The sequence below is a fragment of the Micropterus dolomieu genome, linkage group LG17 (genome assembly GCF_021292245.1).
Source record: "Micropterus dolomieu isolate WLL.071019.BEF.003 ecotype Adirondacks linkage group LG17, ASM2129224v1, whole genome shotgun sequence".
NCBI classification, from domain to species: Eukaryota; Metazoa; Chordata; class Actinopteri; order Centrarchiformes; family Centrarchidae; genus Micropterus; species Micropterus dolomieu.
Genome location: NC_060166.1, coordinates 52,247 through 78,429, shown reverse-complemented (window position 1 = coordinate 78,429; position 26,183 = coordinate 52,247). Strand labels below are relative to the sequence as shown.

General features: G+C 40.4%; 1 protein-coding gene across 1 annotated transcript in view; it reads left to right on the top strand.

Annotated features, from left to right (window-relative positions):
* Positions 1-716: 716 nt before the first annotated feature.
* Positions 717-26,183, top strand: part of dok4 (docking protein 4) — a 59,701-nt gene continuing 34,234 nt past the window's right edge. Inside the window, exon 1 of the mRNA XM_046074016.1 lies at positions 717-1,056. The gene's annotated coding sequence lies outside the window, so the exon portion shown is untranslated. The remainder of the gene's footprint in view (positions 1,057-26,183) is intronic.

The following is a 26,183-nucleotide window of genomic DNA, read 5'->3' as shown; positions in this document are numbered from 1 at the left end:
ATTTACCAGTCCTGTTCTTCACTGTATAATCGACGTAATCACGGCATGTGAGGTCCAGTAGGGTTCTGGGTAAAACATGCAGAGAGCAAGAAGCTTTTTCTGATGTAGAATGATTCAACAAAGCATGATAGTCATTTTAACCATAATGTGTTGTAGCTAGGAATATGGTAATTTACCTGCACCCCTCTGCTCCAGTGTCACTTTTATAATGGATGTTACACCCCTGGTGGCATCACAATCAGCACAGCAGGGTTTTATAAAAATGGATAGTGCAACAAAGTCAATGTGAGAGCTTAACTCACCTTGGACTCTCATGTTCTCTGTGCCCCTTTTTTAGGGTAAGTAATGGAGACACACCCTGATGTACAGTAACACCAGGTGAAATATTTGCAGGGCAAAGAGTGTTTGAGGATTACGCTTTTATGTTGAGGCTGTGGCAGGATAGTCATCTGTAAAGACATTGCTAGTTGACTCTGGAAATTGGAATTGTGGTAACAGTCTTACTGTCACAAAATATGTTAGCAGCGGTCCAAATTCCCATAAACCGGTGTTGAACTGTCAGATTGAGGCTTTTCCCTAACCCGGCTGGCTCTTCGGAGTATTACGGTAGGAGGCGGGTCCTGCTGGAGCGTGGCTGGCCAGCTGGGCGTGTTTTTATCTTTGTGTTGTTGTCCACTCGTCATACTGTCGGGCTCCTGTCAGCTCTGGCACGGCACGGCACGGCTCAGCGTCACAGGCACACGTACAGGGGGAGAGGGAGGGACTGTGAGCTGCATCCGCGCTGCCGCTGCGCACAAAACAAACATCCGTGTGTCAACAGACAACTGCCAGCGTCCCCCCCCCCCCTCGGTGCAGCTGGATTTACTGTGGCGTCTGCTGCAGCTGCAAGGAGGTAGACTGGAGCTGGAAGAGACACTGCAACAGGAAGGTCAGGAGAGGAGGACTGAGTCCGCGGAGGCAGAGAGGCATCGGGACCCCTGTCCGAACACCGGGACCCGCCCGGCCGCAGCTTCCCCGCTGCGCTGGTTCTCACCGTCTGTCACAGCTGTCATCCAGGTAACATCACGGAGGGCTGAAGCGTGGCTGTGGCAGTGAGTTCTGCGATGTCCCGTGTAATGTCATCCAGCATACTGCTATCAGGTCCGCCTTTAGTGTTAATTCACTAAATTATTGGCAGCAGTAGGCTACATTCACTTATAGACTACGTCAGACCAGTAAATTCACAGCTCAAGTTTCTACAGGCTATGTCGTTATGACATTTCTGTCCAACTATTGTCTATTTTATTATAAAAACGAAATAATTATTGATATATTTCTTCACATTAGTATTCCTAATCTGCTATTATTTGAAAGTTTTTGATTAATTGATTTGATTGAAAATTTAGCAAACATTCAGCAAACATTTTGGTAATGATTAGTTGTTTGAATATTTTCTCATACAAGAATGCCAATAATTCACTTCCCAGCTTCATATCATATCTGGGATGGGCATTTTTTAAAAATTATTTTCTGAGACCAAACAATTGATGGGGAAATTATTTGTAGACAAAACACCAACAAAAAAAAAATGAACAAGAAACAAACAACATCTGGCTTTTTCTCAACAGTTCCTCCACTACCATATATTTTGTTTCCTGTACTTCCAACCATAGACTAATTTTAGGAATGCAGTTAGTGTCCCTCAATTTGACAGTGTCGCAGTCAGTCTAAAGTAGTTGTTAGTGTTACACTGATATCCTTACTGACTATGGTCAAGCTCAGGTAGCGACCTCCCATCGCCTTAATTGTCTAGGGAGGAAATGATGCTGAAGCAACGACCCCCCTGTGGGTTCTCATCGCTCCTTGGTAATTCATTGAAAGCAGCTGGAGTCCAATTGTTTGGCTGTCAAAAAATCATCATTACTAGTTAGTTTAGTTTATCCGTAGTACAGAATAGCCTAGTAAGTTTATTGCAACCCTGTGGAACTTACTTGGTATTTTTTGTGCCTTTTATAGTCTTTATCCCCTACCACAGAGTAATGCTTTCTCAAGGGACTTCTTCCTGGCTGATAATGGAGCCTCTGTTTTAGTGCTGTTAATGAACCACTGGTCCCTGTTATCTCAGCAGCCATAAAGTGATCCTGGTAATAAGTGAGTTTGATAATGCTGGGGAGGAGAGGAGGGTTGGAGTGGGGAGTGGAGGTTACCCAGGCTGAGGGATGAATCTTGCTTACATTAGAACATAGTAGCTAAATGAACATGAGGACAGTGCATACCTGCCTGGTTATGCCAATGGTGAAGATATTAGCGTTATAAAAATCTGTCCTTAAGAGTGTGTGTGTGTGTGTGTGTGTGTGTGTGTGTATTATATGGACACTGTGGAGGAAAACGCAGCTTGTATCCTTATGCTATGTTTTATGAGCATTTCCTTTGCTAATGGATCTGTTGTCACGGTTGTGTGTGTATCTATAGTGCTAATGGTGCACACACACAAATGCACACTAATAGTGAAGCTGTCTAGTTTGAATGACGGCTCACACTGAACATTCATCAGTGTATCCTAAATGGTGTACACGCTCTTACATGATTTGTATTCTGGTGTGTGTGTGTGTGTGTATGTGTGTTGATGTGGCTCAGTCTCTCGATGAATGAGGAGAGAGGGGAAAAGGATGGGGGGAGGACAGAGGAGAAGGAGGAAGAGGAGGGAGACTTCTCTCCAGTGTTTTTTCCTACACTAATTTGCCTTGACAGCTGCTCCATGGGCTCAGGCTCTGAACAAGCATTGTTGCGTTGTATAGGAGGGAGAGAGACACTAAGTATTCCTACTGTCTCTCTAACGAGGTTTAATTGGTGATGCTACAGTAGCTACAGTCAGACCTGGTGCCGTTCTGTTGTTTCACTACAGACTCTGTTGTAGTTTCTCCTCTTGCTAATTATCCAATCCTTGTGTATGATAAACAGACCCGATACATAACTTGTTTTCTGTGAGACAGCAGATTTTATTTTGTATTTTCTAAGCAGTCCTTGTCACAAGAGGACTCTGGTTTCTGTACTGCCAGTCTCCCCTGGTGCTAGCAGGACAACAACATTTTGGTGAAAATCAGTCAAAACTCATATTCTTCTTTTACAGTTTTTTGTAAAATCAGTAAAAAACAAAAAGCAAAATCTTTGTCTGCTTTTGGTCTTTATGCTAAGCTAGGCTAACTGCCTCTTGACTCCAGTTCCGTACTTAATATGCACATGAGATTGATATTGATCTTCTCAGCTTACTCTCAGAAAGAAAGTAAGCGTATTTCCACAACAAAAAACCCTGCTACGCACATGGAAACTGTGACAGTTCACATCCATCCATCCATCCATCCCCAACCGCTTATCCTGCATACAGGGTCGCGGGGGGCTGGAGCCAATCCCAGCTGACATCAGGTGAAAGGTGGGGTACACCCTGGACAGGTCGCATAGACAAACAACCAGTTTGGACCAGTAAGGACAATTTAGGGTCACTAATCAACCTAGTCCGCATGTCGGTGGGAGGAACCCATGCAGACACAGGGAGAACATGCAAGCTCCACACAGAAAGGCCAGGGAACCTTCTTGCTGTGAGGCGACAGTGCTAACCACTGCACCGCTGCACTGCCCCCATTTACATCCACTGTCCAAAATTTTAGGAGCTTAGGAGCAGACACTACTAAAAACACCAGTGAGCCTCACTGCTGCACTGAGCGAAATGCTCGTCATCACCACGAACACACACACTGTAGTTTATTGAGACTCAGTCGCACATACACCATCCTGCTGCCCCAAATACTCACTAGGGCACCACATGTGAATCCATCCGCCACTATTTCCTTCCTGTTTAAGTTAAGTTTGCTAAAAACTACTGCGACCAGCTGTTTTAGGAAATGATCAGTGTTAGGGAGTACCAACTCTATACCGTAAAACTACGATTAAAATCTGAGTCCTAAATAGACCCCTACCCCGATTACTGGCAAGGTGTGAGTACACATTTTGACAGGTAAATGCAGGTCTCAATTAAACGCCTGGCCTGCTTTTTATAGAAGTTCTTTGGATGTATAAAACCTCTTCAAACTCGACAGGTCGCACACTTTACTGAGCATCTTAGATTGTGACTACAAATATTTAGTGTACAAATATTAAGTTTAAACGTTTGTCAGTATGGACATGCTACACATCGTTAGATAAGTTAGATTCTTCATAATTCAGTCGTTGAGTACATTTTACATAAACAACGAGCCCCAACGTATATGCAGATTTACCGGCATGGTAAATAAGAAAAAAAAAAAAAAAAGTGCTGACTCCCTGCCTTTGAAGCGGTAGTTAAATCCGAATGTGTCCATTCCTTGATTATTTATATTCCTTAAGTCTGTAAGGGTCCGCCAATCAAAAGAATCAAAACAGCTTTTCATGTCATGTGACGTCCATTGCTCTCTGTCTGCCAACTTCTGCCACGTTTCTCTGCATCCTGCTCTGTGTTGTTGGTTATGCTTGTTTTCGTTACCTTGCTGCCTACAAAATAAAAATGCCTAAGCCGTCTGTCGGAGCTAGATCTAATGAATGATTTGATAAAATAATTTTTATACAAGCAATATTCATACTGGTTGAATAAACAGTATTTCAGTTTTGTGAGAAAGGAATTAAAAGCCGGGCCATGTAGCAAAGTCTCTAATGTTACTACATTTCCTTGTAGCACTCGGATCATGTAGCTATATGCAAAATCATTTGACGTTATCTCTGGTGAGCTATTTTTTTCCAATAAATAGCAGGTTAAATTGCAATACTTTGGGAATTTATTTTATTTTGTTTGTGTAATAATTGACATCACAAAATAATGAGTGAATTTGTTTATAATAATACTAAACACTGAATGTTTGTCTGAGTAACTTGTAGCGCTTGCTAGTGTTATGTAGCGAAGTGTTTCTGTGATGTAACTTCTTTTAAGGAGAAATAGTCTGTAGCTGCTCTAGCTACAGATTCAAAATAGCTACCCTTAACACGGAAAATGAATGAACATCCTTTTGATGGGATTCGTTGTCAATAAGAAAAATATTGACACCAAAATGTCCACATTCAAAGAATGCGACTAGTGTGCTCAGTCACCTGCCTGTGATGATACGTTACAAGTGTGTGTTTGTCTTGTCGGCCACACTATTATTTCAGCTTATTACAACTTGCAGCCTGTCTTTACATGCAGGTAAAGTGACAATTAGGATTTAGACAGAGCTCTGGTTTCTGATGTTTGCCAGACTTGTGTTAACATGCACACAAATGCGTGCACATACAGACATTTTCTTTCATTAGTGCGAAGGGATAGTACAAAAACAAAGACAGAGGTAGTGATATTCAATACATAGAATTAGATGATGGGAGTGGTTTACAAGCATATACCATAACATGTTAAGTAGATGAAACACACAAAAAATAAAAACAAAATAAAAATTATACAATAATATGCAAGGCAGTTATTCTGGTTAGGGCACACTTGTGTGTGCGTATGAGTGTGTATGTATTTATGACAAATAGAGAAAGGACAGAGGAGTGAGGGAAGGCTTTATTCATTTGCATTTATTTATTTTATTTATAAAATAAATAAATGCAAATGAATAAATACATAAATAAACACTTAAGTTGGCACCTCTGGGCACCATCCATAGCACCGCGGGGGTACTATGGCTCTGGCAGCGGGTTGGGCTGCTAGTCATACAGTTGTTCATTCTGCGGCGGTGATAGCTATGGCCCATACACATACACACATGTCCAGTATAGGCTTTAGTCTAGCTAAAGCTGTATGTTTTATGACGATTTGGTTGTCTTCTCCATCTGCTTCTATTCAGCTACTTACACACTTTCTTTAGTGAGAGAAACGTAAATGTGTTTAAATTTATCTTTATGGTCAGAACATGACAAACGCTTGATGCCAAACAGTGGATCACTTAATAAATCTGAGGTAGAACATTCAAAACAAATATGCATGAGTAAAAATAAGTAAGTAAAATCTTTTTTTCAGTCTTTTTTCCTCAAGAAAATAAATGTGTTAACAGAAAAATGAAGTGCTAATCATTATTGTTTTATTGCCCAGCCCTACGCATACGAGTATATAAATGTGTGTATAAGTGTGTGTGTTTGCACATATGCTGTTCTTGGCATTAGGGGAGCAACACACACCTGGAGCAATGATACTATGAGGATGGAGGGGGAGCAGAGAGCAGAAGACAAGGGAATGACAGAATATTGTGACAGATAGCTACAGGACAGACAATAGTATGTCATCATGTAGTACCCTATGGGCGTCATATGTCAGCTGTCACAGTAGTATGTATACCGTCTACCCTCCCAGCTGCAGTTCTTCTTCCACACTGAACAGTTTTCTAATGGAAATGGAAATTTGATTTCTGCTCAGTGTGAAAGTTGAAATTAAACTTCATTTTGACAGCACATTAGTTTTGAACTCTCTACTTAAACTGGAATCCTGATGCCTCTTATAGGCTGCCTCAGATAGATGACAACAAAAAAAAAAACATGGCAGGGTTGAACGCTAAGACTTTACATTGAAGCCCTTGCCAAATGAGTTCTCACAATTCTGGTGAGGGTTTTCACCGCTAGGTACATTATATTTCTCAGGATTCACAATAAAGCTGAGATTTTAAATCAGTTGTCTGTGGCAACATTCCCACGCTGGTGAACCAGTGGTGATGTGTTTTATGCCAACCAGCAATGATTTGTTTGCCAGAGCTGATGGGGTAGTATGGCTGAGCCTATACGTCATTAGCATGTGTCCACAGTGTTGTGTAATTATTCTCACTGTCAGGAGGGGGGACAGAAGTTCCACTGCAGGTTCAAGTCTATTGGTCATTAAATTGGCACAGTTAGTACATCAGTCCATGATATTTTATTTTTCTGATTTATTTGTCTTGATACAGTAGGACTACAGTCTTCTGGACTGGACTGTTGACCAATGGGTTTTCTGTGTGTCAGTGGTTGCTGTTATTCTGAGTTTAATAATGTTGGACTCCAACCTGAGCTAAAAAGAGAGTGAATATTGGACCAACAGTTGTGACCAGAAACACAACTCCAGATGAATGCTAATAGCTGAAAGCTCTGTGTTGCTAGATGTGGAAACTGGCCGCTGCAACAAAATCCAAATGGGCTAGAAACACAATTAGACAGACAACACATACGACTTCTTCACAAAGCCCTCTATCTGTCTTCCGTTTCTGCTTTGATAATTGTTTTTTTTTCCATTTCTTTTTAAATCTTTCATGCCTTCATCCTGGTTTTTTTTCAGGCTTTTCCTTCATGCTCCATGGCACCCTGGACCATTTGTGGGGAATATTAGCGGCTGATTAAGACCTGTGCATGGAAGTTCATTCTTGATCTCGGGAACAGTGTGTGTGACAGAATAATCTCAACTGATAACAAGTTGTTGTAGATATTGATGTCAATTTAGTGATGGCTGTTAAATGTCAGTTCTGTGTAGTGTTATAGCGTTACTTTGTAAGGAACTCTCCCTGACTGCTTGTTTTCATTTTATTTCCTTGTCAAGTTAACAAGCTCAGCAACTTAATTAAATGAATGAGTTAGTGGTTTTGTGTGAATGGATCATAATCAGTACAGACAGCTTCAAATGCAGCAGCTGGAGCGCCAACATCACTGTGTGTGTGTGTGTGTGTGTGAGAGAGAATCATGGGTACCGCCTGTTTTCTGTGTCTGGGGACTGGAGCTTCTGGGTGCAGTCTGGTTCTGGTTGACTGGCCTTGACAGAGAGAGAGAGAGAGAAGGAGATGGTCTGTAATTAGTGCTCAAGGCCAACAGACTGCCACATTCCACATCTGTAAATGACAGAGTGCAGGGTGGACTCTCTCTCTCTCTCTGTGCCTGTCTGTCTATGTCTCTTGCCCTCCTGCTCCAGTTTGGTCAGACAGTCTCCAGTTGTTTCCACATCATAGTGTTCAAACCTCCAGAGGAGCGAGTAGTCAAGTCCTCCTCCTCTTGACACTACACCTTCATCTTATCTTCTTCAGTAATTCAGTTCAGAATTCAGGCTGAAACCTGGTTTTCTGACCTCACACAAGGTTACCATTCTGCCAGCTTGTGTGCTTCAGCAGACAACTGATGACCGTCAAAACCAAATTTCATTCATTAAGCTGAAACTTTTTACTGTTTCAATTATTATTTTTACAGAGTTATTACATTTAATTTATTAAAAACAATCTCCTCTTCTAGAAAAAGACCAGACATGTAACAGCAGAGAAAAGATCTGCGACTGATACTCTTTGCTCACGGGTCTGACCGGCCCACTCTTTCTATGGCTATCAGGTTCAAGCTTGTTGGTTTGTCTGAAGATGTGAATTTTTAAAAACATGTCACAAACATATAGTTTAATTTATAAAAAGTCAGTCATTCCCAAAACAGCTGACCACTGTACTTTCTCAAACAGGAGGAAAGAGTGCATTTGTTGGGGATTATTTTCAGCTGCGGATCACACACACACACACACACACTGTGCTTGAAACTTGGGTTTGTTGAAACTTTCAACAAAGCTAGACAGCAACCGACACAAGAGCACTTACAGTAATGTTACAAATGTCCGAGTGTGTTCTCAAGATTTGTAGCTAGTGGCTAAACCTCTGTCTGTGAAACCTCTGGCTTATTTTGCTCTAGTCACTATCTTTGCTAACACAGGCAAACATCAAAAAAGCAAAGGCAATGGCAAAGGTGTTAGCAAACCGTTTCCCATCTACATATCCAGAGATAGACTGTATATAAGAAGTGGACGTAGTCATTGTGACGTCACCCGTTGGTTTCTGGACTGCCGTTCTGAAGCCTTGAGTTTGGCTGTTAGGCCGCCACAATATTGATTTTTTGCAACCAGGGGCACCTGACGTGACCATATTTGGAAGAGACGGTAGAGCCAACGGCTCCGTGTTTGGTTAGTAAGATTCATCTTTAATTCACATTAACTGTAATTTTTACCGGGATGAAAATTTTGTCTAGCGAAGAACAGGCTTAAAACAAAATGTACTCACCAGAGAAACTGAACAGACAACTTCTAATAAGCTTTTTCAACTAAATTTGCCGTGGATGTCAGATGTATCTTAATTTAGTTTAAAACTTTACAACATTACTGAGAACTGAATGATCGAATAACTATTCCTGACAGCCCCCCCAAAGTATTACCCTAACCATCACAGGGTGTGTGCGTAAAGTTATTGATTGTGTGCATGTCGACCGGTTAACCCCACAGTGGCACTGGCAGATAGGGTTAACCTCCATTGTGTTGCTGTGCAGCCTCCGGTAACGTTACTGCAGCTATATAATATTGACACCCGTCAGCAAGGAAGGACTGGCACAAGAATTTGACTCGACCCCAGGCCACACAAAACTTTTTTATATACAGTCTTTATGGGACAAACCCTATCTGTTGATGTAACAGGTACCAAACCAGGTATAGTCGTATGTACTAATCGTACAGTAGTAGAAGCACATAAAGCAAGCACTAATCACCAATGCATTTGTTAAAAATGGATAGTGTGTGCATACTGGCTTAAGTTTGCTAGATGATATTTTTTGTTGTTCAAGATGATTGATGACAAATCCACTGACAATTGGATTCGACCCAGTTCTCCCGATGGCCAGTCTGCTACTGCCTGTCGGCACTTGGAGAGTTTTTCAGCTCCGAAAACGTCCGAAAACTGAACACATTTTTCATAAAACTACTGATATTCTAAATCTACACCGTTGTGTTCCGTTGTTGGCCTCTAAAGAATAAAACGGTTTGCATTAGGATCTATACTGTACGTGAGCCAAGATTAACGTCATCACGTTTTGTATGCGGTGTTTTCTGGGCCAAACCTTCCGTCAGATCTGCGGGCTGCTGCTGGATATACTTGAATAGGTGTGCATTTTCAGTCGTTTTGATGTAAACAGAGATCAACTCCAGAGATCGTATTCGTTTTAATTCTCCGTTTGTAAACTAAAACACAGTAGTGTGGATGGGGCCTAAGCTACCCTCCGAATACACAACCTGGCCAATCACAGCGCAATATAGGAATTGCTCTAACTGAAGTGCTAAATCTGACAGGTCTGCCGGTTGGTGCTGGTGAAGTAGTGCACAGAGGCTTTATGAGAGCGTCTTTCACTGAAAACAGCTGCCAGGTAGAGGGCATTAATAACTAAGAAGTACAAGCCTATAGTACAAGAAGAAGAAGAAGAACAATGTATAGCACAAGCCTAAAACCAGTTTACCAAAGCGACACAGTACCTTTAGCATCTTTCCTCATTAGCTATTTCCTCTGTGTTTCTTTTTGTAGGTGTGTATACACATTCATGTGTGTGGGCGGCTCGGCCAGCTGCAATTTGTTTGTTCCATCCTGCCTTTCCAGCACCAAAACATCTCTGTGAGTCCTGTCAGTACTGTTATGTCATGGCCTGTCACACTTTGACAGTTATGATGAGTGGGAGGGAGGTGGGCTGTGTGTTTGTGTGTATGTGATCACTGACCTTTATCTCTGAATGCTTTCACTTCTTGTGTGTTTGTGTTCTAGGGCTGGAAAGTCTCTGAAATAATGATACTGATATAAATCTGCTTTTGTGACTGAGTTGCAATGAAGCACTGGTCAATCACTATTACCATGATGAGGAATCCCATGCAGAGTAGTTATAGCAAAATTGTACTGTTACAGTCCTACAACCGTTTCTGTTGCAGCATGGCCGCAGATAGGAGCGGAATTTAAAGGAACGTTCAGACACTTTGGGAAACATGCTGGTTTGTTTTTTTTACCTAGAGTCAGATGAGAAGATTAATAACTTTCATTTCCACAACAGCACAGCTTAGTACAGAGGCTGGAATCAAAAGGAAACAGTTGGCATGTGTCAAGAGTGACAAAATAGACTGTCCAACTATGCTTGGGCAATATGAAAATATACTGTGTTATGTTTTGAGAATATGTGTATTTATTTTTTATTTTGTGGAAGCAATCCCTAACATCTTAGTAGTATTATGATAAAATTGGTCTTACAGAATTTTTGCATAAATGTCATGAAGTACTTTGATTTGCTGGGTATTTAATTCACTGAATTCGACAAATTTTTATTTTGAAAACATGAATTGAAAAAGTACAATTTTCAAATTGTAAGATCTTCTATTTAGATTTTAGATGCTGCGATTCATAGATTCGATGGTGTCATTTGAAAATATGTGAAAATATATTGTGGTAAGACTAATATATAAATCCTGAAATACATATGTGAATACTTCTGTCTCTGTGTAGTTGCCACCTTGGGAATCCTGGTTGTAGACACTCATTACCTCACTCAATTCTCAAAAACATTCTGGTTCTTTGTACTAGTTTGTTTACATTGAAATTCAAAAGATAAACTTCCCCGAGCTAGTAAATATTTTGCATTTGCCACTAACACTGACAAGAAGCTAATGAGTATGCTTTTTTACTTTATGCTTTGCTTGTAATCAGCAGTTTGAATCAGTTGTTATTCAGATTCTATGTCAATTAGGGATGGATTGAGTAAACATAGTGTTTTGTTTCTGATTTTCATGATAAAGCATTTTTGAATTTGCTACAGCTCTGATTTTGCCTCTGACTGACACCTTTTATGCAGAGAGCCCAAGTGCTGATGCAGGCGATCAGGTGATCTTCTAGCCTCTGTGACTTAGTGCAGTGTTTCATTGAGGGATCCTTTTTAACTCTGTGGTTTATTATATATATTCAGAGTTTGTATCTACTTTAGCACTTGCTGTTGCTTCACTTAACAAAGTGAAATGGTTAAGTCATTTATTAGGCAGTATGCATATTTACTTCATCATAACTTTGTTGTCCAAGATATCCAACAAGGATCTTGCCAATGTGATCTTTACATCTTTTTAGCTGTAATCTCTGCTGGCTATAAACAAAATGTTCAACAAAACATTGTTCATCCTCTCTGTCTTGCTGTTATTTCAGCCAAATCTGAACAAGCCACTGCCACTTATTTGTAGCTACTGATAGTCAGACTGATATATCATTTTCAGTAAACAAAGAAACTATGGTTGCAGTTGCATTGAAGCATTTAACTTAATATTTTTCAACACTACAACTTGTACAGCTGTGTCAATCTCACCCACGCTTGTCACCATTCATTTTTCACTTTTTTTTTTTTTGAATGTAGCTACATATCTACAAAATGGGTTGTTCAATTGTATTTATCAGTAAACAACACTAGACCTATTGGAAGTCAGACATGTGGACAGCAACCCACCAACCCGCAAGAGGTCTAGAAGCAGGTATTTGAGGTAACTTTGTTATTCCAAAAGTGAATGGGGTTTTCTTAATTTTGGAACAGAACAGTAAGATCTAGTTTTACTTTGGCTTTCTATTGCAACAGAAGCCGTGGATAGCTTAGTGTCTAGAGCCATCAGAAAAAACGTTGACATGACATGACATGACATGTTTTTTTAGAGTGGAGAAAAGTACTTCCAGAACTCGCAGCTCCTCCCACATTTTGCAGGGCCTTCAGGATCTAAAGGACAATATCTCACAGTCTATAACAACAGATATTTAAGCAGAGTTTTATTGATGATGGTTAATTACCTCTAATTTACTGAGTATAATTAATTTTGTCACCTTCTTGCTTTTGGAAATTCATGAAGTCTCAGTCTCATGTCACGCATCCTGTGATTTAAATTGAAACTGAGATAACGGGTGAGCATGACAGTTGGCTTGATGTCAACATCAATACGGACATCATTAATAATTAAAATGTTTTTGTATTAGATGAAGCTCATAAAAAGTAATGGAAAGAAAGGCTGCCTGGAGACTGGGTGAGACAAGCAGCATTTTGAGGTAATGTAGAGGGGCAACTTTGCCAGAAACATTATATTTTATTTTTTTTGTTCCAAATGTCCATCCATGTTCCTGATAATGCTGACTCACTACTGTTGTCCAAATGCCTGCAGCTTAATAATCTTGAGCACTGGAGCTAAGCTACTGGTGAGAGACAGACCTCTCCTAGGCTTCTTTTATCTTTATTCAGGGTCTAGTAACAGATGATGTTATCCATGCCCATGCACACATACACTGTGTGTGTATTCTGTATATTTATATGTTTGTGTGTATGTATGTGAGAGAGAGAGAGAGATGAACCAGTCAGCCAGTTTACCCAGAGGAAAGTCTGTCTGCGTCCAGGTCCAGCTTCACTGTTCTGGGATGAGAGAGTATCACAATATGGCCAACAGACATTTTTGCAGGAGGTGCAATATTTGTTAAAAGCAAAATCTGTGTCCAAAAAACATTTTAAATTAAATATTGACATGCTGTCCTGGCCTACACATCATATTCTAGAGACAAATATAACATATTTGTTTGGTATAGACCATTGCAAAAATCATTAAATATGTTTTTCAATTATAATTACAATATATATATTTGTGTGTATGTTTCTGCACATGCTCCATGAGTGTGTTTTTATGCACATACATTTGTGGGATTGGAAGGACCAAGGCCCAATAACGTGGTACAACAGTGTGACAGTGTGAATTTATGTAAGTGGTGGATTTGTTGCTCATTTAAACTAGTCGGCATAAAGGTTAAACTGTCACACTTGTAAACAAGGTTCTTGTCTCCAAAACCAATTTGCTGCTTGATTTTAACAGCAAATTAACATGAAGGTGGCTGATGGCAGCCAAATAGCTGAGGCTTAGTCTGCTGTTGCTGCTGCGCTCGCTGTAAGTCACTCTGCAGATGAGTGCCAGAGAAATGCCTGGAACTGATGGGTGGATGCTGCCCAATGAGCACTGCTGGCATCAGCCTGGTTTGCACAGGTGTGGCACTGTGGCAAGTGGAATCTGTACAGCATTCAGGTTCATTTAATCGTTTATACGTTTATTGGGTGCTTAGGAGATGCAGTTATTTTAGCAGGCTTGGCTCTGTGTTTGGTCCTTCATTTGTTTGTTGATCTCTAATAGGGATGTTACTGGGGTTGCACGATTTGGAGAAAAAGTTATACTGCCATTATTGTGGCCAATATTGCGATTGCGATATAATGGAGCAAATGGTACTATGAGTCTACGTGCTTGATAATCAAGGAAAATGCACAAAATACTGACATTTTGAAAATGTGTATTTCTCAGCTCAAACAAAATTAAAAGAACATAAGAAGAAATAAGTTTTTTTTGGCACGAGTCCAAAAATACAGATTTTGTCACACTGTAAACAGGAAGGAGTATAGATGAGTAGTATAATATTATAACAATAAATAAAATGTATAAGTTTCGTTAATAGTGTACTGTATTCATTATAATGTAATATATTGTACTATTTTACCAATGGTTGAATTTTAAATCCAGTTACCGCTGTTTCATTTCTATGGGTTGTTTTTATTTATTGAATCCTTGTGCAAACAAATACTAAGTACTAACTTAATCATGTTGTAAATCATGTTGTTCAACATTTAAAGATTTGCTGTAGGAAGTCAAACCTTTTTTTTAATGTCACTCCCCATCCAGGCTGTGATTGCTCGGTTGACGAAAAGTGACTGAGAAGCACATCGGCTTTATGAAAAGTTCAACATGTTGAACAACAAAAGGCACAGCTAACGTTAGATGGCTATCTAGCCAAACCCAAACCTTCCTCATCTTCTCCCTGTTTTCTTTAGGGGGGTCCCCAACTAAGGATTTACATAGTTGTGTAAATCTACTCCAGTTGTGATTATTTCTCTGATGCAGAGATATAATCACAACAGGAGTTTTCAGCATAAATATAAAAACATAAAAACACCCATTTTATTTACCTCTACAACCTTATTACCTTAGAGTTTTTTTAATACCACATTTATAGGAAATGTCAAGGACTGTCACGCTGAATCTTAGGGACAGCTGTGCTTTCAGATAAATGCTGACATCCGCATGCTAATGTGATTACTATGACAATGCTAATGACATTTTATAATTAGCACTGAAGTACAGCTGAGGCTGATGGGAACATTATTAGGCCCCGTCCACACTACTGCGTTTTTGTTTTAAAACGGAGACCTTATGTTACGTTTGCACCTCCCATCCAGACTAAAACGGCAAAAACAAAGACCTAAAATGGATAAGTTTCCGTCACAGCTGCTTTTAATTCCCATGTCACATTACGAGTCCCAGCTCGTAATTGGTCCATGCAAAAAAAAATTTGGTGTGGTTATTTATCTGCATTTCTTTATTCTTTCGCAAATTCTTCTGTAACTATGGAATAGACGATCTGCTTCATGTTTACACCAGCATGCGCATGCCCAGAGTACGTGAACGGCCACTAGACGTGCGTTGTTTTAATGTAGATGGAGATCATCTCCAAAACGCAGCTAAAACGCTACTGTGGATGGAGATGGTATTTTTGTTTTAATTCTCCGTTTGTAAACTAAAACGGAGTAGTGTGGATGGGGCCTTAGTTTTGCAGGCATTGGGCAAACTGACATTTTGAAACAATGATGGCACTAGATGAAAGGCCAATGATTACCAAAGTTGTTACAGTTCATTCTGATGGAGACATGAAAGTTTGTACCAAATGCAATCCATCGAAGGAGTAGCAAGGGAACTACTACAACTTAATCTCTTTAAACAACCCCTTGTTGTAAAATGATAAATAAATCTACCTTGTAATATTTGCTGAGACACTAAAGTCTGGACTAAAGCGGAACCGATTGGCTGTCATTGCCATGACTTAAGCCACACTGAAAAAGTGAACTGGGTACTTTTTATCTGTGATGTGTTATGAAATATAAAAGTCACATGTTTCATGTGATATAAAAGTCACATGTTTCATGTGACTTTTATATTTGACTATGTGACTCTTACGTGACTCTTCAGCTAAGCATAAAAACATTTTTGCAATACTAATTTTCACTCTTTTTTAATGCACAAATTGAAAATGGTGGATGTAAATGCAATTAGTGAGTCAGAGAGGTGTAAAAAACATACTGTAGAGGAAGGGTTTATGGGGTTTTGGTGATATCTGTGTGTGTTTGTGTGTACACGTGTCTGTGTCTGTCAGAAGCACATCAATACTTCATGTGAGGCTTTTGTGAAGCCCCAAGCATGTTTTATACCCACGTTGCACTGCAGGACCCAATTTGTATTGACACGTCTCTGGTCGGCTGCCCTGCCTGTTTCAGAGCAAGCAATGTCATGACAAGCTGCGAAATGAACATAATTGGCACTTTACTGTCACAGTCACTGTACTCTGTGCTGCATTAAAATAGGCCATCATGTACTCACTCAATAATATACTACACACACACACACACACACCATTTTTCACATTGTGACTTAGCTCTGTTCATTCATGGTCATATTGACCAAATCAAATCTCCTCTGTTGTAAGTTATTGCTTCATTTTTTTCCAAAGTGACTTTGTTCTGTGGGTTGTCAAAATGCTCAGGTTTCTCTTTTTATTTAAACATGAATGTATCCACAGCGTCCACTCTGTAGGTCTAAAGAAAGCTGTTTATCAAGGCTTTCTTGTAATGTGTAAGATAACCATGACTGTTTTTTTTTCTGTGAGTATATATGTGTCTGTGTGTGTGTGTGTGTGTATGGGTGTGTACTGCATGCATATATACTGGATTGGTCTGGATATGGCCCAGCTGTCCAGGGACGTGTTTGTGAGGGAGCGTGGGAGAGCAAGTTTGTGTGTGCTTATCCCTGCCGTTATCTGTGACAGATAGTTATGAGTAGACAGACTAGACATACTGACGCTTTCCCAAGTGTTAGCCTTGGGGCGGACAAGGGAGAGGCATGAGAGTGTGTGTGTGTGTGTGTGTGTGTGTGTGTGTGTGTGTGTGTGTGTGTGTGTGTGTGTGAGAGAGAGAGAGAGAGAGAGAGAGAGAGAGAGAGAGAGAAGGAAGGAAAAGATGAACATCTGAAATGCTCTGTTTCATCTCCATTCAACCCCCCCACTTTTTCTTACTTGTTCTTCATCATTGCTTATTGCCATTCTTTGCTGCTATCACTATAAAAATATTCCTCTTTATTCTTATATAGACAGTATCTTTCTTGTAGGACCAAGCCCATTTACTACAAGTTATTCAATTTCAGTTCTATTTTATCTTATTTTTATTGTGGCAAGTCGTAAAATAAGTTATCACAGTTCACTTTCCATATAATTCAATTCAATTTAAATGAACTTTTTTGGCATGGATGTATAACAAAAATATTGCCAAAGCATCATACAAACTACCTAAAAACAATCAACCCCATACATTTCATTAGACAAGTAATTAAAGCATAAAGTAATTAAAGTGTATGTGTGTTTGTGTGTGTGAGTGTTAGAAAAATTCAAATATATTAAAAATTCAAATAAATAAATAAAACAGTAAGCGTGTGTTAAAAAAAACAAAACAAAACAAAAAAACGTACTCTTCCTAATAATATTAACAGAGACCCAACAATTCCCACCACGAACAAGCACTTTGCAAGTCAGGCAAGGAAAAACTTCCTTTTAGCAGGTAGAAACATTGAACCGAACCATGACCATGAGAAATCATTGAAGTTAGTTGGTGAAGATCGATGAGAGCAAAGCAGTCTAAATATATATCAGGTTTTATAGCTATTTTTAAGGTTCTTTAGTTTAAAGATAAATTGGTACCGGTTGAGGGCAGGAGATGATGGATTTTGTCTCTAATTATTAGAATTTTATCATTAAAGAAGCTCATGAAGTCGTTACTACTGAGGGCTATAGGAATACATGGCCTAATAGAGCTGTGACTCTCTGTCAGCCTGCCTACAGTGCTGAAAAGAAACCTGGGGTTGTTCCTATTTTCCTCTATTAATGGTGAATAATAGGCTACTCTGGTATTATGGTCATGCCTGCATTTAATTTTATTTTGCAATTATGCTAGATGTTGCTTCAAAAGATGTTAATCTGTAAAATATGACAAAAATAGTTTTTTGTCACACACCCCTAGAGCCGCAGCCACAACCACACAGCATAACAGCACAAAACGGCAGTGAAAAAAACACAACTTTTAGGAACACCTGGAGCAGGCTAATTCAGCCATGGTTTCTTATAGAAACCGCTTCCCATTCATATCAGAGCAAAACAAAAAGCTCCCTACAGTATAGAAACTTGCTTGGAATCAATGTAATCCAATTATTCTGTTTATGTACATGTTTTTTATCTCACTCTTGCTTTGGCATTGTAAAGGTCCGTTTCCCATGCCAATAAAGCCCCACTGAATTTAATTGAATTAGCTGAGATTACACATCAGATTTCTCTGAAATTTGTTTTGCATCACAATCCGTGTGTTTTGCAAACAGTACACAAGGGAGAAAATGTATCAAATGACTGTGTAATGGGGGCGGTGGTTAGCACTGTCGCCTCACAGCAAGAAGGTCGTGGGTTTGAACCTTGGTTGTTCCAGGCCTCTCTCTGTGGAGTCTGCATGTTCTCCCCGTGTCTACGTGTGTTCTCACCGGGTGCTCCGGCTTCCTCCCACTGTCCAAAGACATGCAAGCTAGGTTAATTGGTAATTGTCCTTAGTTGTGAGTGTGACTGTTTTTTTGTCTATGTGTGGCCCTGCGATGGACTGCCGACCTGTCCAGGGTGACCCCGCCTTTCGCCCAATGTCAGCTGGGACTGGCACCAGCCCCCCCGCCACTCTGTACACAGGATAAGTGGTTGACGATGGATGGACTGTGTAATGTGAAAGAGGTTGGGCGTTTTTAGCCTCTTTCAGCTCATTGATTTGTTTAACTTAACTGTTTTGTTCACTCTTACTGCTCTCATTAATCTCCTTATCAGTAAACCCACTTTATTCCAACTGCTGAGCACCAAACAGCAGACACGATTACACAGAGTTACACAAAGACTAGCTGGTGAACATTATTTATTTTTAGTATTTAGCCACTGAAGAGACAGACATTTTTCTCAAAGGTTGGTGGAGATCAAAACAGCTAAGAAGATAATTAATATAGACTTATATTTGTTGATGGACCAGAGACAGGACACCAAATAAATACTAATTGTTGTCACCATAATTCCTGTACCTAGAAAGTCTGAAGTGTCTAGTCTGAACGACTACCACACAGTGGCTCTCACCCCCATTCTGATGAAGTACTTTGAGAAACTGGTTCTTCAACACATAAAGAACAACATCCCAGCCAGCCTGGACCCTCACCAGTTTGCTTTCAGAACCAACAGATCCACAGAGGACGCCGTCTCCACTGCCCTCCACTCAGCCCTCACACACCTTGAGAAAAACAACACCTACATCAGAATGCTGTTTGTGGATTTCAGCTCAGCATTCAACACAATCTCCCCATGAAACTGATCAGCAAACTCAGCACTCCGGGCTTAAACACAACACTCTGCAGCTGGATACTGGACTTCCTCACAAACAGACCCCAGTCAGTTTGGATTGGCAGAGCCCCCCAGGGCTGTGTTCAGCCCTCTCCTGTTCACGCTGTACACCCACGACTGCATCCCCCGACATGGAGAGAACTCTGTTGTGAAGTTTGCAGACGACACCACCACCATCGGATGGATTTCAAACTATGATGAGACTTCATCTCGGAAGGAAATTCAGAATCTTATAGAGTGGTGCTCAGAGAACAACCTACTGCTCAACGTCAGCAAAACCAAGGAGACACACACTCCTGTCTACATCAGTGGAGCTGAGGTGGAGCAGGTGAACAGTTTTACATTCCTGAGCATCACAGAGAACTTGACATGGTCATCTCACAAGAAGGCTCAGAAAAGACTGTATTTCTTAAGGAAACTTAAGAATGCAAACTTCCCATGTGAAGCTCTTATTAACTTTTACGCAACGCCCAAAACATCACAGACAGAAATCGCACACGTAACACATCCCTTGTGTGTTAATTACAGGCATTGGTGCTTCATTCCCATGGTCAGCTCATGAATAACAGCAAATGAGCAAGAAGCTGTAAAAAGAAATCAAAGAATGAAAACACCCAGCCAAGCATAGTTTGAGTTCAGAAAGAACACACTCCTTAATTTCTATTAAATCAAGCACAAACAACGATATCTGGCTGAAATTTAGCTTCTGTGCGAAAAATGAACAACTCATTTTAAATAAACAATTTTAACAATACCTATACTGCTAATACACAACACACCATTACTAAATGTGGAATCCCTTCACAAGCAAATAGGAAGCAGTGAAAAACAACAACTACCTTGTTGTTTCTTTCGCCTACGAAACAAGGGTTTAGGGTATGCTCCTAAATGAAAATAAGTAAATAAATAAAGTAACACAGAGTTTATTAACAAGCTATTTATTATATACATATACGCGTGTGCTCCTTCTCCTTGTGTGCAATTATGATGTGAAAACCAGTGGAGGACTATGGAAGTGAAGACGCTGGTATCTGTTGTCAAAGCTTTTCAAAATACTGAAACAGATTTTTTGAAAACTGCTTTTAAAACACTGATCACACATCACAGAAAACTACTGTGATTGAGGCATTGTAGCTTGTGGCATAAAGACTTGTAGTTTTTGAACCAGGGACGTACCATACACCAGCACCACCCACACAACCCACGCCACACTTAATGTAAGTGGTAGGTTGTAGTCGTTACTTGTACACACTTGTTGCTTTTCCCAAATTAGTTTAGTGACCACATATCCCGTGAGCCTTGCTGGGAACCTTCTCTCTTATGTCCCAACTCGTGATTTCATTTCCCTGCAGCAGCTCTTCTGTTAGCTTCATCACTTGTTCAAAATTACACTCTGAATTGTCTCTAAACTGAGCAAAGCTCTCTTTCACTCAATTTGGTCTGTGCACTGACTGTATATATTTATTTTTAATTCTATTCTAATTTTAAATATGTGTATGTTCTGTGTGTAGCGGGATGGGGGATACAACTTCAGTGCCATTGTGCAGCCCTGTATCGTAGAATGACAAATAAATGCACCTTGAACCTTGAAGTCATTATATTTTAACAAAATCTACCTGCTGTGCATTACCCTGCGTTATTGCTCTGCTGACCGACAACATTTATATTTAAATGTTTTGATTACAATTTTGAAGCTGTGAGCAATGCGCTCTCTTCCAGGTAGTAACGGCGGGGGGGTCACGTTAAGTGAACTTAAGACAAAATTTAGCAATATTATTGCGAGTAGCCTCCGCTCTGTGAAGAGCTGCGAGAAATATTTTTATTGTTGTTGTTGAGTTACATTCTGGGCTACTGTCAAAACATTCGGGGCTAAAGCCCCGGAAAAATGACGCCGTGTCCCCAGCGTCCCCAGTGTAAATGAGCCTTCCTCCCTACAGGTTGACCTACTCCTGCTTACAGCTTCACCTCCTCTCTCCTCCTGCTCTCTCTCTCACTCAGCCCTGTCACTCGCTAACACGCCTCCTCCTCTGCGGCCACGGCTCTCCTTTTCCCCTTCAGGTGCCTGTGTCTGCTCTACTCAGGGTCCTGCAGCTGATGTTGAAGCTACAGCAGCCCCGGTAGCAAACATATCGGTTGTTTCTCCGTCTGAAGAATTTCTTTAGGGGGGGGATAAGGCAAGGAACAGAGAGGAGAGGGGGTGGGGGCCGCTGGTCGTTGGCCCATTTTTTAAAAAACAGTTATATAAATAAATAATCTACATTACACTGGCCCCAAAGGTGCATAGGCCAGATTACCAATCCAGTCCTGATAGTAAACCAATGTTTGCAGCATGATCCAGCAACCATGTGTGCTTTCCGGAACCAGCAGCGAAAAAGACTGACGTGTTATACAACACCGGCATACCTCTGCACCACCAAAGCATACTTTCAGATGTTCTGAAAACATTTTTAAATATTATTTGGTTTGAGCTTTTGCATTTATTCAAAGGCTGTAACAGAGAATACATTATAGGTTGAGAATTCTTCTTTGCATCGCACAGTATTTAAAAAGTTCATTAAAAAACTGTTTAAAAAACTACAATCAGGTTTTAAATAAATCTTAAATTGAAATGCAAATGTGTGCTTGTGGGTACACATACAATATGTGTGTGTACCATTGTGGAAAATAAGTACAGTGGTGTGTCACCTTAATAGGATAAGAATATGGGCTGGTGTCACAGACAATGTGATAGAGGAATTACCAGGATGACAAATGGTAGAGGAAAGGATGGACGGTTTATGTGTGAGTGTGTGTGAGAGGGAGAGAGAGAGAGAGAGAAAGGGGGGGGGGAGAGAGTGTGTTTGTTGGAAGGTGTTGCAGGGTGAAACTGGGTTAGAAAAGCTCAATTTGTCATACTGTACAGCTTGCTATCAATCATACACAGACACACTCACAGCTACACCGTAAAATGCCAAAAGGATTGGTGGTGGAGTCAGTTTCATCATTGTTGGAACAAGGAAATTCAATCAGCCAATCAAACAATCATCGGAGTTACTTAGATTTTTTGCCAGCTCTCTTCCTCTCTCCCTTTGTTTTTGCTTGTCTCTTTTTCCCTGTTTATCTCTCTCCCCATCTCACTTTGGTTTCCCTCTTGATTTTCTTTCTTTCATTTTTCCTTCTTTCTTGATTTTTACAGCAGTTTGAGATGACGTGTAATCAGTTATCAAGGCTTCTCTTTTGACAGTGTAACAAAGCTTTGCGCAGTTAACCAAAACCTAAAAAGAGTTGGAAAGAGAAATATGCTTATTCCGCTGCTTTCAGAGAGTGAGATGAGAAAATCAATATTAGCCTGATTTCGCTGTGTTAAGTACGTAGCTGGAGTCGGGGCGTGGTTAGCCTAGCTTAGCATAAAGCACGGAAGCAGGGGGAAACCGCTAGCTTGGCTCTGTCCACAGTTCTAAAGCTCTAGTTAAGTTTAATGTTTTGTTGCTTTGTTTAATCTGTACACAAAGAGAAATGTAAAAAGTCAGTTTGCGGTTTTAAAAGAAGCTGCGTGCTCAAACTATTTCTTGCATGGGTCCAGACCTCTAAATACTTTGAACCTTTGAGTTTTTCAAAGTTTTCAAGTTTTTTGGCTTTACTTATATGATTATTGTGTTGATGCTTCTTCCTCTTTCAGCTGCTCACCACATCGGCTCATCTTTTTCCATCTCGCTGGCAAACAGGGCCCAACCCAGCCTGGCATCAAAAATTGATGTTCTAGTCTGTCTGACTCTAGTATGAATGAATTAAGTGGTATCTTCAGTATCGAGCTGCAGTTGGCATGTACAGGAAGTGTCGAGGGCAGCTCAGTGTGTGACCAAAGTTACTCTAATGATCCTAGACAAGTAACGCTAACAGACATTACATAAACAAAAATGAGTCACATCACATGAAACACATTAAAAACAAAGCTGTTTCAAACCATAACGTAACGTGCAATAAGATATTTTACCTACTGTATTTACAATGCTTCTTCTCCAAGACTGCAGGCTTTTCGACCTGCCTTCGAGTCTGGTCTTTATAAAGATGGTTTTGGTTGTTTCTTTCACTTAGTCTCTGAGAAATGTTTCAACACTTTATCATCACATTCATGGTGACATTAGCAACCCAGTCTGACTAAAACAGACCAGTGTGGAACTAACTGCAGCACAGTGAATCACTTCCTGTTGGTGTTTGGTGGCCTTCTGCAGCACCAGTATTACCTGGTGACTCATTCTTTGTCTTGCAGGTTAGCAGCTCTGCTGCAAAGTAACTTCACTAGCTGCTTAGCTTTACTTTGTTACATTTCCTTTGCAGTAAACTCTCAATGATACATATTTGCTTTAGATCACATTATGTCATACTTGGTTATACACTGAGCATGACATGTTAGGTGATTTTTCGGGAGAGATGTATTTACAGTTTGTATTACTATAAGATATATTACCATGAAAATTTGTATAGATATTCAGGTCTGTAGAGGGTAAACCCTATTGACTTTGGTGAGCCCCTGATTTTTGAAGAAGTTGGATCAGCACCTCTTATACAACTGCTCTGTACGATTTGCCCTGATATAACAAAATGTCATCATAACTTTATAGTGGTGCCAAAACTGCTCAGCAGTCAGTTCTAACAGCGTCTCACTGATGTTGCGCTGCCTTCCACTTGACTTGTCTTTTCATTTTCACTCTCCAAATCAGATAACCAGGAATGTAACAAGCTAATGACTGTGCTGTTGTGCAGAAAATATAGAAATATTGAAATGTGAATATGAAATGAGCTAGTTAACAAAGCAGTGTGTTTACATGGCTCCTGTGCATATCAGAATTTATCCAGGTTTTTAGAGAAATGGGCGGACAGAGACATAGACATAGATTTTGTCAAAATGATTGTATAGAGCTGGAAGTGAGAATGAAAGGAAAAGAGTGAGAGATGGAAATAACAAATGGAATGAGTTAGTAAAAGGAACACTGAAAGAAGAAGAAAAGGGGAGACAGACATGGAGGAATAGGGGCTGATCGTCTGACTGATTTCATGAGTCACTTCTCTGCAGGCGAGAGGCTGGAGACACAGGTGCCTGTGTGTGTCCCCATGGCTCACTGTGATGTGTGTGTGTGTGGCAGTGATCTTATTAGTTTTGCAAGTGTGTGTGTCTAGATGCACAGAGATACTGACCAGATGTGATGTTTGATGTTCAAAAGTCTCAACCTGAGAAGGTTTATACTCAGGAGAGCATAAAGGTCACAACACAGAAACACACACCCGTTTGTTGGCTGAAATGTAGTGGCTGCTAGACCAAAATTACACTGAACCAAATTAAAAGCCCGGATGTATACAATTTGAACAATGTTGAACCAACTGTATTATTTATCATTTTCATTCATTCAAACCTTTATTTATCCAGGATAAAAAAACTCCTGGCAAGTGCTGCCTATTATAGACGGGTTTGTTGTATACAAACACTACTGGATGTGAGCGCAGCCAGGGGGCTAAACCGCGTTAGTAGCCACTCAGAAGACTGTAGTGAATCACTGTAATCAACTTAGATTTCGCATTATTTGTAAATTCTTGTTGACTTAATAATAAACTGCCATTTCACAGTTGGATCTGTTTGTTTGTGTTTGATTTGCATAATAATATAACATGCACGACTGCAATGCAGGTCAGCTTCACCAGATCTTATGTTGTTCAGCTGTTCAGCTGTTAGCCAAAAAGCTAAAGGAATAATGTAAAACGATGGAGAGAGGCGTTCTATCCACAGCCATAAGTACTGCCATTAGGCCGACTGTGTCACACTCAGAGATGCAAAGAACATTGTCTTCCGTTGTAAACTTTGTGCAACCAGCAAAAAGCTTTCAACCATGAGCAATTTTGTATTGAAGCATCTGCTAAAGTAGCAGATCAACGTGAACCTTAGCCTGTAGAAAGAAAGTCCGGCAGCTACTGCCAGTGAAGCATCTACTCGGCAGAGGAGAGTGGTGTTAAGCAACGTAGTGTTTTGTAAAAGCAATGAATACTTCTCTTATAAATGCATGTGAAAAACAGTAACTTCAATTCAATTTTATTTATATAGCGCCAAATCACAACAACAGTTATCTCAGAGCGCTTTTCATAAAAGAGCAGGTCTAGACCGTACTCTGTGATGATATTTACAGAAGCCCAACAATTCCCACCAAGAGCAGCACTAGGCGACAGAGGCAAGGAAAAACTTCCTTTTAAGAGGCAGAAACCTCGAGCAGAACCATGGCTCAGGGTGGGCGGCCATCTGCCTCGACCGGTTGGGGTGAAGGAGAGAGAGAGGGAGAGAGAGAGGAAGAGGGCAGGAGAGGAACAGAGAGAAAAAGAGAGGGATGGAAGGAGAGAGAGAGGGGAGGGAGGCAGCCTACACAATATACACACAGAGGTACAGACAGTGAAGGTGATCTTACTAAATGAAAAAATGGTACAGATATTTATAGTAGTGTTAATGGTAACAGTCGTAATGTTAATGATTATAATAACAATAATAACAATAGGACTAGTAACAATAGTCGTTGCAGCAGAGGGTGTCGAGCAGGAACACGGGGGCAGCAGGTGACCCGCAACCACAGATCCAGACTCCACAGCTCCAGTGCCAGAAACACCTGCTGGAAGTGATAGGAGGAGAGAGGAGAGGGACGAGAAAACACAAGACTACAGGAAAGGGGAGAAGTTGTGTTAGTAACATGCAATAATGGGATGAGGTTGCATACAGAGGGAGAGAAAGTAGAGGAGAGAGGAGCTCAGTGCATCATAGGAAATCCCCCGGCAGTCTAGGCCTATAGCAGCATAACTAAGGGATGGTTCAGGACTCACCTGAGCCAGCCCTAACTATAAGCTTTA